We start from the raw sequence: 13,110 nt of genomic DNA, 5'->3' as shown, positions 1-13,110 counted from the left end.
AGAGTTTCGTCAGCACGACGGCGTGGTGACGGTGATGGTGATGTGATCTGTGCAGGGTTTCGCTAAGCACTACGGCAATATGACCAGAGGCGTAAACTGTGGAGGGGGGCGCCACACACGGCTAGGAATCAATGTTGTGTGTTCTAGCGGTGCCCCCCACATATATGTAGGTGGGAGAGGGAGAGGGGCTGCAAGAGGCACCCCAAGTAGGAGTAATCCTACTTGGGCGCCTCCTCCAAGTCGGCCTCCCCCCTTCCATATCCATCGGAGGGGGAAGGAAAGAGAGGGAGGAGGGGAAGGAAAGGGGGAGGCCGAATCCTCCCCTTTCCTTCTCCCTTCCCTTCCTTTCCTTCTCCTCCTATTCAGTCTATAGGGGGCGCACCAGCCCCTTTTGGGCTGGTCTGTCCAACTCTTGGCCCATTAGGCCCATATAGCTTGTCGGGGGTTGCCCGGAACCCCTTCCAGTGACCCGATACCTACCCGGTACCCCTAGAACACTTCCGGGGTTCGAATACTATCGTCCTATATATGAATCTTTACCTCACGACCATTTCCAGACTCCTCGTCATGTCCGTGATCTCATCCGGGACTCCGAACAACATTCCGTAACGAAATCACATAACTTATATAATACAAAATCGTCATCGAGCATTAAGCGTGCGGACCCTACGGGTTCGAGAACTATGTAGAGATGACTGAGACACCTCTCCGGTCAATAACCAATAGCGGAACCTGGATGCTCATATTGGTTCCCACATATTCTACGAAGATCTTTATCGGTCAAACCGCAATGACAACAAACGTCATACCCTTTGTCATCGGTATGTTACTTTCCCGAGATTCGATCGTCGGTATCTTAATACCTAGTTCAATATCGTTACCGGCAAGTCTCTTTACTCGTTCCGTAATGCATCATCCTGTAACTAACTCATTAGTCACATTGCTTGAAGGATTATCATGATGTGTATTACCGAGAGGGCCCAAAGATACCTCTCTGATACTCAGAGTGACAAATCCTAATCTCGATCTATGCCAATGCAACAAACACCTTCAGAGACACATATAGAGCATCTTTATAATCACCCAGTTACGTTGTGACATTTGATAGCACACAAGGTGTTCCTGCGGTATTCGAGAGTTGCATAATCTCATAGTCAAAGGAATATGTATAAGGCATGAAGAAAGCAATAGCAATTAAAATTAACGATCATTATGCTAAGCTAAAGGATGGGTCTTGTCCATCACATCATTATCCTAATGATGTGATCCCGTTCATTAAATGACAACACATGTCTATGGTCAGGAAACTTAACCATCTTTGATTAATGAGCTAGTCAAGTAGAGGCATACTAGGGACACTGTGTTTTGTCTATGTATCCACACATGTATGAAGTTTCCGGTTAATACAGTTCTAGCATGAATAATAAACATTTATCATGATATAAGGAAATATAAATAACAACTTTATTATTGCCTCTAGGGAATATTTCCTTCATCGGGCCATATTGGAGGAGAGGAGAAAGGCCACGTGAGGAGGGGCGCACCCCCCCCCCCCCTTGCCCAAACCGAATTGGACTAGGGGAGGGGGGCGGCCCCCCTCTTTCCTTCTCCTTCTCCCTCTCTCCCTTCCCCTTTTCCTCTCCAGTGGAAGGAAGGAGGGGGGTGAATCCTGTTTGGACTAGGAGTCTAAGTAGGACACCCCTCCCATGGCACGCCCTCTTTGGCCGGCTTCCTCCTCCTCCTCCCCCCCTTTATATACGAAGGCGGGGGGAACCCCAAAGACACAACAGACAATCTCTTAGCCATGTGTGGTGCCCATGTCCACAGTTCAACACCTCGGTCATATCATCGTAGTGCTTAGGTGAAGCCCTGCGTCGGTAACTTCATCATCACCGTCGCCACGCCGTCGTGCTAACGGAACTCTCCCTCGTCCTCAACTGGATCAGGAGCTCGACGGACGTCATCATGCTGAATGTGTGCTGAACACGAAGGTGCCGTACGTTTGGTACTTGGATCGGTTGGATCGTGAGACGTTCGACTACATCAACCGCGTTACTAAACGCTTCCGATTTCGGTCTACGAGGGTATGTGGACACACTCTCCCCTCTCTGATAACCCACAAGTATAGGGAATCGCAACAGTTTTTGAGGGTAGAGTATTCAACCCAAATTTATTGATTCGACACAAGGGGAGCCAAAGAATATTCTCAAGTATTAGTAGTTGAGTTGTCAATTCAACCACACCTGGAAACTTAATATCTGCAGCAAAGTGTTTAGTAGCAAAGTAATATGATAGTAATGGTAATGGTAGCAAAAGTAATATTTTTGGGTTTTGTAGTGATTGTAACAGTAGCAACGGAAAAGTAAAAAAGCAAAGAACAATATGTGTAAAGCTCGTAGGCATTGGATCAGTGATGGAGAATTATGCGTATGGAATCGATCATGCAACAGTTATACATAGGGTGACACAGAACTAGCTCCAGTTCATCAGTGTAATGTAGGCATGTATTTTGAATATAGTCATACGTGCTTATGGAAAAGAACTTGCATGACATCTTTTGTCCTACCCTCCCATGGCAGCGGGATCCTATTGGAAACTAAGGGATATTAAGGCCTCCTTTTAATAGAGTACCGGAACAAAGCATTAACACATAGTGAATACATGAACTCCTCAAACTACGGTCATCACCGGTAATGGTCCTGATTATTGTCACTTCGGGGTTAACGGATCATAACACATAATAGGTGACTATAGACTTGCAAGATAGGATCAAGAACTCACATATATTCATGAAAACATAATAGGTTCAGATCTGAAATCATGGCACTTGGGCCCTAGTGACGAGCATTAAGCATAGAAAAGTCATAGCAACATCAATCTTAGAACATATTGGATACAAGGGATCAAATCCTAACAGAACTAACTCGATTACATGATAAATCTCATCCAACCCATCACTGTCCAGCAAACCTATGATGGAATTACTCATGCACGGCGGTGAGCATCATGAAATTGGTGATGGAGGGAGGTTGATGATGACGATGGCGACGGATTCCCCTCTTCGTAGCCCCGAACGGACTCCAGATCAGCCCTCCTGCGAGAGTTTAGGGCTTGGCTAGACATTGTAATTCATGTAAAAGAGATCCATTCATAGTCATACTCAATGTAAACTAACAGTAATGGATGCAAATGACTACGGTGCTCTCCAACTGGTGCTTATTAATAAGAGGATGATGACTCAACATAAAATCAAATGGATAGGGCCTTCGCAGAGGGAAGCAGGTATTTGTAGAGGTGCCAGAGCTCAGTTTTGAAATAGATATGAATAATATTTCGAGCAGCATACTTTCATTGTCAACATAACAACCGAGAGATCTCGATATCTTCCATGCTACACGCATTATAGGCGGTTCCCAAGCAGAATGGTAAAGTTTATACTCCCCCACCACCAACAAGCATCAATTCATGGCTTGCCCGAAACAACGGGTGCCTCCAACTAACAACAATCCTGGGGGAGTTTTGTTTGCAATTATTTTGATTTGATTTGAGCATGGGACTGGGCATCCCGATGACCAGCCATTTTCTCGTGAATGAGGAGCGGAGTTAACTCCTCTTGAGAATAACCTGCCTAGCATGAAGGATACAGACAGCCCTAGTTGATACATCAGCTATTCGAGCATACAAAACAAAATGTTTATTTGAAGGTTTAGAGTTTGGCACATACAAATTTACTTGGAATGGAAGGTAGATACCGTGTATAGGTAGGTATGGTGGACTCATATGGAATAATTTTGGGGTTTATGGAATTGGATGCACAAGCAGTATTCCCGCTTGGTACTAGTGAAGGCTAGAAAAAGACTGGGAAGCGACCAGCTAGAGAGCGACAATAGTCATGTGCATGCATTAAAATTAATCAACACCGAATGCAAGCATGAGTAGGATATAATGCAACATGAACATAAATATCGTAGAGGCTATGTTGATTTTGTTTCAACTACATGCGTGAACATGTGCCAAGTCAAGCCACTCGAATCATTCAAAGGAGGATACCACCCCATCATACCACATCACAACCATTTTAATAGCATGTTGGCACGCAAGGTAAACCATTATAAACTCTTAGCTAATCAAGCATGGCATATGCAACTATAATCTCTAATTGTCATTACAAATATGTTTCTTTCATAATAGGCTGAATCAAGAACGATGAACTAATCATATTTACAAAAACAAGAGAGGTCGAGTTCATACCAGCTTTCCTCATCTCAATAAGTTCATCATATAATCATCATTACTGCCTTTCACTTGCACGACCGAATAGTGTGGATAATAATAATAGTGCACGCACATTGGACTAAGCTAGAATCTGCAACCATTCAATTCAAGAGAGAAGTCAAGGTAATATGGGCTCCTTCTTAGATCAACAATAATGCATATAAGAGCCACTCAACATTTTCATTACGGTCTTCTCCTCTCGACCCCCATAGGAAAGAAAAGAAACAAAACTATTTACATGGGAAAGCTCCCAACAAGCAAAAGAAGAATGAGAAATCTTTTTGGGTTTTCTTTTAGTTACTACTACAGGCATGGAAAGTAAACTAACTAAAATCTACAACTAAATTTTTTTGGTTTTTCTTAAGGTTTTTCAAACACACAAGAAGAAAACGAGAAAATGAAAATAAACTAGCATGGATGATATAATGAGAGAGTATGAGCACCGACAACTGGCATGAGTGTGTGAACATGAATGTAATGTCGGTGAGAGATACGTACTCCCCCAAGCTTAGGCTTTTGGCCTAAGTTGGTCTATGCCCATGGATCGCCTGGTGGGTATCCGAAGTTGAAGCTGGGGTCGTACTAAGATGCATCAGCTATTGCCTGATGAGCTGCAGCTTGGAGGCGAGCTGCCTCCGTCCTCCTCTCGTACTCGGTCGCCTCCTCCCTGGTTATAACATATCTCCCTTTGCCTGAAAGTCAAAGAAGGCAGGAGCAGGGAGAGCGACGTGATAGGTGCGTCATCTGTCAAAGATTAGTCGGTACAGGAGGAACTGATTGTTCCTCTCAACAAACTGATGACGAACTGATACGTCTCCGTCGTATCTACTTTTCCAAACACTTTTGCCCTTGTTTTGGACTCTAACTTGTATGATATGAATGGAACTAACCCGGACTGGCGATTTTTTCAGCAGAACTACCATGATGTTGTTTTATGTGCAGAAAACAAAAGTTCTCGGACTGACCTAAAACTCCACGAAATGTCTTACAATAAATAATAAAAAATCCTCGCCAAAGATGAAGACTAGGGGGCCCACACCCTTTCCATGAGGGTGGGGGGCGCCCCCCCTAGGGCGCGCCCCCTACCTCGTGGGGCCCCTGGAGACCTCCCAACTCCAACTCCAACTCTATATATCTGCTTTCAGGGAGAGAAAAATAAGGGAGAAGAAATCATCCCATTTTACGATACGGAGCCGCCGCCAAGCCCTAAAACCTCTCGGGAGGGCTGATCTGGAGTCCGTTCGGGGCTCCGGAGAGGGGAATCCGTCGCCATCGTCATCATCAACCATCCTCCATCACCAATTTCATGATGCTCACCACCGTGCGTGAGTAATTCCATCGTAGGCTTGCTGGATGGTGATGGGTTGGATGAGATTTACCATGTAACTGAGTTAGTTTTGTTAGGGTTTGATCCCTAGTATCCACTATGTTCTGAGATTGATGTTGCTATGACTTTGCTATGCTTAATGCTTGTCACTAGGGCCCGAGTGCCATGATTTCAGATCTGAACCTATTATGTTTTCATCAATATATGAGAGTTCTTGATCCAATCTTGCAAGTCTATAGTCACCTATTATGTGTTATGATCCGTTAACCCCGAAGTGACAATAATCGGGATACTTACCGGTGATGACCATAGTTTGAGGACTTCATGTATTCACTATGTGCTAATGATTTGTTCCGGTTCTCTATTAAAAGGGGGCCTTAATATCCCTTAGTTTCCATTAGGACCCCGCTGCCACGGCAGGGTAGGACAAAAGATGTCATGTAAGTTCTTTTCCATAAGCATGTATGACTATATTTGGAATACATGCCTACATTACATTGATGAATTGGAGCTAGTTCTCTATCACCCTATGTTATGACTGTTACATGATGAACCGCATCCGGCATAATTATCCATCACTGATCCGATGCCTGCGAGCTTTCCATATACTGGTTTACGCTTATTTACTTTCCCGTTGCTATTGTTACAATCACTACATAATACCAAAAATATTACTTTGCTTTCATTACTCTTTTGTTACCGTTACCACCACTATCGTATTACTTTGCTACTAAACACTTTGCTGCAGATACTAAGTTTCCATGTGTGGTTGGATTGACAACTCAGCTGCTAATACTTGAGAATATTATTTGGCTCCCCTTTTGTCGAATCAATAAATTTGGGTTGAATACTCTACCCTTGAAAGCTGTTGTGATCCCCTATACTTGTGGGTTATCAAGACTAATTTCTGGCGCCGTTGCCGGGGAGCATAGCTCTATTCTTTGAGTCACTTGGGATTTATATCTGCTGGACACTATGAAGAACTTGAAAGACGCTAAAACAACAATTTATCCCTCAAGTACGAGGGGAGGTAAGGAACTGCCATCTAGCTCTGCACTTGATCCACCTTCTGTTATGAGTAAGCTTGCGACACCTAAACCTGCTTCTGCTATTCATTCTGATATGTCGCATGTTATTGATGATGCTACTTCTGCTATACATGATACTTATGATGAAACTACTTCTATGCTTGATACTACTGTGCCACTTGGTGATTTTCTCGAGGAACGACTTGCTAGGGCTAGAGAGATTGAAAATATTGAATCTGATTATGATGATAAAAGTGATGATGAAGAATCACTTGTTATTCCTGAGGGTTATTTATTTGATCAAGAAGCTTCTTTAGCTATTTTAGCTTGCAAAGATAGATATGAACTCAAAAGGTTATTAGCTAAATGGAATAAGAAATATCTAAATGCTAGGATGAAACCTGACCCTGCTTTTGCTACCACACCTATCTATGTTACTGATAAGGATTATGCATTCTCTGTTGATCCTGATATAATTACTTTGGTTGAATCTAATCCTTTTGATGGCTATGAATCTGAAACTGTTGTGGCACATCTTACTAAATTAAATGATATAGCCACCCTGTTCACTAATGATGAGAGATCTCGCTACTTTTATATCCTCAAAATATTTCCGTTCTCATTAAAGGGTGATGCTAAAATATGGTTTAATTCTCTTGATCCTGGTTGTGTGCGTAGTCCCCAGGATATGATCTATTACTTCTCTGCTAAATATTTCCCTGCTCATAAGAAACAAGTTGTTTTAAAGGAAATGTACAACTTTGTGCAAATTAAAGAAGAGAGTCTCCCACAAGCTTGGGGGAGGCTTCTCAAGTTACTTAATACTTTGCCTGATCATCCTCTTAAGAAAAATGAAATATTTGATATCTTTTATAATGGACTAACCGATGCTTCCAGAGATTACCTGGATAGTTGTGCTGGTTCTCTTTTCATGGAAAGAACACCGGATGAAGCTAAAATCTTATTGAAACATATGTTGACAAATGAAAATAATTGGGCACCTCCTCAGCCAGCTCTTGCTCCAATTAATGATCATATTCCTAAACCAACTCCAAAGAAGAGAGGTGTTCTATTTCTCAGTCCCGAAGATATGCAAGAGGCAAAGAAATCTATGAAAGAAAAAGGTATTAAAGTTGAGGATGTTAAGAATTTACCTCCTATTGAAGAAATACATGGTCTTAATTTACCGCCTGCCGGAGAAACATATGATCTTGATCCTTTACTTATTGAAGAACCTCCAGACCTCGATAACCCGACACAGGTAGTAAAGGTAAATTCTCTCTATAGATATGATAGAGCTAAAATCCCTCCTACTAAAATTGCTAGTTAGTGCTTGGATGAGTTTGATAATTTTATGTTTAAGCAAGAAGACTTCAATGCTTATCTTGGTAGACAATTAAAACAAGATGCTGATATGATTAAATACTTGGGTGATTATATGGCTAATATTAGAGGTGAACTTAAACTTGTTAGCAAACATGCTTCTATGGTTGCCACTCAAGTAGAACAAGTACTTAAAGCTCAAAAGGAATTGCTCAATGAGATGAATAGTAAGAAAAATAATTATGTTGTTAAAGTGGCTACTAGAACTGGTAGAATGACTCGGGAACCTTTGTATCCTGAAGGCCACCCTAAGAGAATTGAGCAAGATTCTCAGAGAAATAATATTGATGCACCTAGTTTTTCTAAAAGGTAGAAAAAGAAAAATGATAGAACTGTACAAACTTCTAGTGAACCTATTGCTGAACCACCTGATAATCCAAATGATATCTCTATGTCTGATGCTGAAACACAATCCGGCAATGAACATGAACCTAATGAAAATGTTAATAATGATGTTCATAATAATGCTCAACCTAGTAACGATAATGATGTAGAAATTGAACCTGCTATTGATCTTGATAACCCACAATCAAAGAATCAACATTATGATAAGAAAGATTTTGTTGCTAGGAAACATGGTAAAGAAAGAGAGCCATGGGTTCAGAAACCCATGCCTTTTCCTCCCAAACCATCCAAGAAAAAGGATGATGAGGATTTTGAGTGCTTTGCTGAAATGATTAGACCTAACTTTTTGCGTATGCAATTAACTGATATGCTCAGAACCAATCCTTATGCTAAGTACATGAAAGATATTATTATAAATAAAAGAAAGATACCAGAAGCTGAAATTTCCACCATGCTTGCTAATTATACTTTTAAGGGTGGAATACCAAAGAAACTTGGAGATCCAGGAGTACCTACTATACCATGCTCCATTAAAAGAAACTATGTTAAAACTGCTTTATGTGATCTTGGAGCCGGTGTTAGTGTTATGCCTCTCTCTTTATATCGTAGACTTGATTTGAATAAGTTGACACCTACTGAAATATCTTTGCAAATGGCTGATAAATCAACTGCTATACCTGTCGGTATTTGTGAGGATGTGCCTGTTGTAGTTGCAAACGTTACTATTTTAACGGACTTTGTTATTCTTGATATTCCCGAGGACGATAGTATGTCTATTATTCTTGGAAGACCTTTTCTTAATACTGAAGGGGCTGTTATTGATTGCAACAAAGGCAATGTTACTTTTCATGTTAATGGTAATGAGCATACGGTACATTTTCCGAGGAAACAACCTCAAGTTCATAGTATCAATTCTATCGGAAAAATTCCATCGATTATATTTGGAGGTTTTGAATTTCCTCTTCCTACTGTCAAGAAGAAATATGATATACTTATTATTGGGGATGTGCATATCCCCGTTGAGGTAACCTAGTGTTATTCGAAATTTCTCCGGTTTCATGTCAATCGGAATGAGTTTGTTAACAAGACTTGATCAACCTTGTTAGTGGATTCCTTTTGATGAGCATGAGATGGATGAAACTAGAAGCACAACCTTCTGTACCCTGTCTATACTTTCTGTTATTTAGTTGAAATAAAGTAAACATAAATAATTTTCTGTCTGTTATCTGATTATCCATGCAATACAAAAATACCTCGAATATAAAAGTTCTCCAAATGCCCTGGAAATTAAATATGATTTTTTCTAGAATATTTGAGGATTTATGGAACAAAGAACACACCAGGGGGGCAACCACCTTGCCACGAGGGTGGAGGGCACGCCCACCCCCTAGGGCGCGCCCCCCCTGCCTCGTGGGCCCATGGTGGCCCTCCTCCACTTATTCCTGCACCCATCCTCTTCTTCTTCCTCCCACAAACATGAAAAACCAACTCAAGCACGAGTTCCAGTCCTCTTTGTTGCCATTTTCGATCTCCTTGCTCAAAGCACCTCTCACAAAACTGCTTGGGGAGATTGTTCCTTGGTATGTGACTCCTCCATTGGTCCAATTAGTTTTTATTCTAGTGCTTTATTCATTGCAATGCTTAGGTGACCCTGTTCTTGAGCTTGTATGTCAAATTTATATGGTCAAAAGTAGTTTTGATGCATGATATAGGCCCTAGGCACTTGTAGGAGTGGTTGTTATCAATATTATTGAGTTTGGTTTACTTTTATTTTGAAGTTACTAAAAAATTAGAATTTTTCAAAGGAAGAAAAATTCTTAGGAAGATGTTCCAAGGTGGTTCTTCAAAGAAGCAAGGACCCAGGCTTGCAATGCGTTATGCTGATGAAGAGCCACCAAGAGACGCTCCAGTGCATCCTTGTGAGTGGCCTTCTGAAAATTTTATGGATCGAGCGGGAATAAAAGAAGAATTCAACGCATATTTGCGTAACGCTGATCTTGTGAGCTTCGAGGAAGAGAAGTGCAGTCAGTATCATAACCTCACTAGTTCCTTTGTGAGGAGGTTTGAATTTTCCACTTCACGTAATTCTCCAACTGTCCTGTTTGATCTTTATGATAAATCTTATACCATGGACTTAGAGGATTTTACCACTGCATGCAGACTTCCACAATGGGGTAGTATAAGGGATCCTCACAAATCTGAATTTAGAGATTTTCTTGCTAATATAACTGTGGGAGAATCTAGAGATATTACACAAGCTACCATAGGGAGCATCCACTTTCCCGCTATACATTATTTTGCTCTCTTCATAGGTAGATGCATAAATGGTAAAGATGAGGCATGTCACGTGTGTGTCCCCGACCTCAGTATTCCTAGGAGTGTTGTGTTAGGAGACAAATCATATAATTTGGGAGCCATTGTTGCACGTAGGTTGCATCTTAATAGACTTAATGGAGATTTCTTTGGTGGAATTTATGCAAATCGCGTAGCTAATTTTCATGGTATAGATGTACGTGAAGATGATATTGAATTACCTCCTGCCTATCTAGATTTTAATGCTATGGTTCACCACCATTTTGTCGAGAGGAACAAATCACCTCTCCAGTACCGACTAATCTTTGACAGACGTCGTGTTGTCCGTATTACTCTCCCTGCTCCTGCTTTCTTTGATTATCAGGCAAGAGGAGGATATACTATTACCAGAGAGGAGGCAGATGAGTACGAGAGGAGGGCGTAGGCCGCTCGTCGCCACACTGCAGCTCAGGAGGCGATAGCCGCTGCATCACAGTACGACCCCAACAACTATTATTATGGATATCAACCAGGCCAGCCGTGGCCATAGACCAACTTAGGTCAAAAGCCTAAGCTTGGGGGAGTACGTATTTCTCACCGACATTACATTTATGTTCACACACACTCATTGCTAGATGTCGGTGCTCATAATTTTTCATTGTATCATCCATGCTAGTTTATTTCCTTTTATGCTTTCTTCTTGTGTGTTTGATAAACCTTAAGAAAAACCAAAAAAATTAGTAGTAGTTTACTTTTCTTGCTGTAGTAATAATTAAAAAGAAAACCCAAAAAGATTTCCTGTTCTTCTTTTGCTTGTTGGGAGCTTTCCCATGTAAATAGTTTTATTTCTTTTCTTTTCTTTGGGGGTTTGTAGGAGAAGACCATGATTAAATTGTTGAAGTGGCTCTTATATGCTTTATTGTTGATTTAACCAAGAGCCCATATTGCTTTGTCTTCTCCTGTTTATTGAATGCTCGCAGATTCCAGCTTAGTACAATGCACGTGCACTCTTATTATTATTCACATCGTTCGGTCGTGCAAGTGAAAGGCAATTATGATGATATATGATGGACTGACTAAGATGAGAAACGGTGGTATGAACTCGACCTCTTTTGTTTTTGTAAATATGATGAGTTCAACGTTCTTGATTCAGCTTGTTATGAATAAACATGTTCGCAATGACAATTAGAGATCATAGTTGCTTGTGCCATGCTTGATTAGCTATGAGTTATAATGGTTTACCTTGCGTGCCAACATGCTATTGAGATGGTTATGATGTGGTATGATGGGTGGTATCCTCCTTTGAATGATTTAAGTGACTTGACTTGGCACATGTTCACGCATGTAGTTGAAACAAATCAACATAGCCTTCGCGATATTTATGTTCATGGTGGATTATATCCTACTCATGCTTGCATCCAATGTTTATTAATTTTAATGCATGTACATGGCTCTTGTCGCTCTCTAGTTGGTCGCTTCACAGTCTTTTGCTAGCCTTCACCTGTGCTAAGCGGGAATACTGCTTGTGCATCCAATCCCTTAAACCCAAAGTTATTCCGGATGAGTCCACTATACCTTCCTATATGCGGTATCTACCTGCCGTTCCAAGTAAATTTGTATGTGCCAAACTCTAAACCTTCAAATAATCATCCTGTTTTGTATGCTCGAATAGCTCATGTATCAACTAGGGTTGTCTGTATCTTCCATGCTAGGCGGGTTATTCTCAAGAGGAGTGGACTCCGCTCCTCACTCACGAGAAAATGGCTGGTCACCGGGATGCCCAGTCCCATGCTTTATGCAAACTAAATCAAAATAATTGCAAAACAAAACTCCCCCTGGGACTGTTGTTAATTGGAGGCACTCGCTGTTTCGAGCAAGCGATGGATTGATGTTTGTTGGTGGAGGGGGAGTATAAACTTTACCATTCTGTTTGGGAACCGCCTATAATGTGTGTAGCATGGAAGATATCGCCATCTCTTGGTTGTTATGTTGACAATGAAAGTATACCTCTCAAAATATTATTCACCTCTATTTCAAAACCGAGCTCTGGAACCTCTATAAATCCCTGCTTCCCTCTGCAAAGGGCCTATCTATTTACTTTTATGTTGAGTCATCACCCTCTTACTAAAAGCACTAGCTGGAGAGCACAGCTGTCATTTGCATTCATCACTGTTAATTTATATTGGGTGTGACTATGATAGGATCTCTTTTACCATGAATTACAATGTCTAGTCAGTCCTTGATCTTTAAAGGTGCTCTACATTTATGTTTTGCAGTCTCAGAAAGGCTAGCGAGATACCATCTTGTTATATCATATTATGATTGTTTTGAGAAAGTGTTTTCATCCGAGATTTATTATTATGGCTTGCTAGTTGATTATGCTATTGATATGGGTAATCATGAGACCTGAGAATTATTGCAAATATGGTTAGTTATAATCTTTGCTGAAAACTTGAATGC

Source organism: Triticum aestivum, chromosome 3A (assembly GCF_018294505.1).
Source record: "Triticum aestivum cultivar Chinese Spring chromosome 3A, IWGSC CS RefSeq v2.1, whole genome shotgun sequence".
In the NCBI taxonomy this organism is placed as follows: Eukaryota; Viridiplantae; Streptophyta; class Magnoliopsida; order Poales; family Poaceae; genus Triticum; species Triticum aestivum.
This window is presented reverse-complemented; position numbering follows the sequence as displayed.